The sequence below is a fragment of the Suricata suricatta genome, chromosome 4 (genome assembly GCF_006229205.1).
Source record: "Suricata suricatta isolate VVHF042 chromosome 4, meerkat_22Aug2017_6uvM2_HiC, whole genome shotgun sequence".
Lineage (NCBI taxonomy): Eukaryota > Metazoa > Chordata > Mammalia > Carnivora > Herpestidae > Suricata > Suricata suricatta.
This window is the reverse complement of record NC_043703.1, coordinates 112,516,382-112,517,995: the sequence shown is the minus strand read 5'-3', so window position 1 is coordinate 112,517,995 and position 1,614 is coordinate 112,516,382. Positions and strand designations below refer to the sequence as shown.

Below are 1,614 nucleotides of genomic sequence, written 5' to 3'. Positions count from 1 at the left end.
TGTCAACACAGAACCTGACAAGGGCTTCAAACCCATGAGCCATGAGAACATGACGTGAGCAGAAGTCAGATGCTTAGCCAACTAGGCCACCCAGGCACCCCACCAATGAAACCATTTTTTTTTATTTATTTATTTTAATGAAACCATTTTTAAAAACTCTATGAGGAATGGAAATTTGGATGTCTATTACCCTTTACTTAAAAAAAAAAAAGCTTAAATTTCTAAATGAGCAAGATTCATGTTTGTAGGTAGAAGCTCTGCTTCTTCAGAGTCCACCTTTCCAGCTAACAACCACAAGAGAAGAAGCTGGATATCCATTCAGCATTTGCTCGTTCACAAATTCCAAGTCCCCACAGATACTCAGCTTCTCAGAGGAAGCATACTGCTCCACAGCTGCAGCGACATTGCGCAACGAGTCCAGAGCAACCACCACTGAGAGGACAGGAGTCACGGTTAAAATCCACCCAGAGGTAAGAGGGAAACATTTAAAAAAGCCATCACTTCTCCATCTTCAAGATAGTTCCTATGTGTTTGTGAACTTCTCGTTTGCTGATAAGGACAGTTTGCGCAGCCATGATTCTTTCAGATGTGTAGGCTCCTGCTCCAGCTGTGGTACATACTGAATTTCTGACTTAGACCGAAATAAAACTATTTTTCCATCATCAGCTTGAAGATAAAAAGTCCAGGAAGAGGTTATGAGGCTCTTTGCAGAGTCCATCATGTCGCCCCAGAATGACCTCACCAGAGTTAGAGGAAGAACAGATGCACTTTTGGCAGCAGGGACATGAGCTCTTCTTATCTCACTTCAGCGAATGGCAGCTGGTTCTGGCAACCATGATGGCAAGCATATTGCTTATCAGATTGGGAATATGCTTCTGTCCATGCAAATTCCACATTCCATTTGGTCTGACTTCAATCAATTCCATCATCCACAAATTGACAGATTGAAAACAGCCTGTGACCTTTCTGACATGGGTACAACTCCTCCTCCTTGGGGTAGGTATGTAAGAAGGTCACCTAACGGGCCCCATGATAAGACACTGTATCACCCAAGACCGAGTCAAACACTTCAGACCACATGGTCCTCAAGCCTCCTGCCAGCGCCATGGTCAGCAGCAGCAACAGTGGTGGAAACCCCGGTTGGACACTGACCCAGATGCTCCCCTTTGGTGCTGCCATCTTGTTTCCTTCTGTCCACGCTTCATTCTTTTTTTTTTTTAATGCTTATTTATTTTGAGAGAGAGATAGAGTGCAAGCAGGGAAGGGGCAGAGAGAGACAGAGACACAGAATCCGAAGCAGGCTCCAGGCTCTGAGCTGTCAGCACAGAGCCTGACATGGACCTCCAACTCATGAGCTGTGAGGTCATGACCTGAGCCAAAATCAGACACTTAACTGACTAAACCATCCCGGTGCCCCTGTTCATGCTTCATTCTTTACAGTGTGTGTTTTATAGTCAAGTTTCACAACCACAAATACATGTTGATTTGTTATAACATCTTTTTATAATTGATTTGTGTGTCTGTGTGTGTATATGTGTATATATGTATAATTATTCTTATACATGCATTTTATATTTTTTTCATATAATTTTTAAATCAAGAAATTTTTTTGAA

General features: G+C 42.6%; 1 pseudogene; it reads right to left on the bottom strand.

Annotated features, from left to right (window-relative positions):
* Nucleotides 1-213: 213 nt before the first annotated feature.
* LOC115289032 lies at nt 214-1,179 on the bottom strand (annotated as a pseudogene).
* Nucleotides 1,180-1,614: the final 435 nt, after the last annotated feature.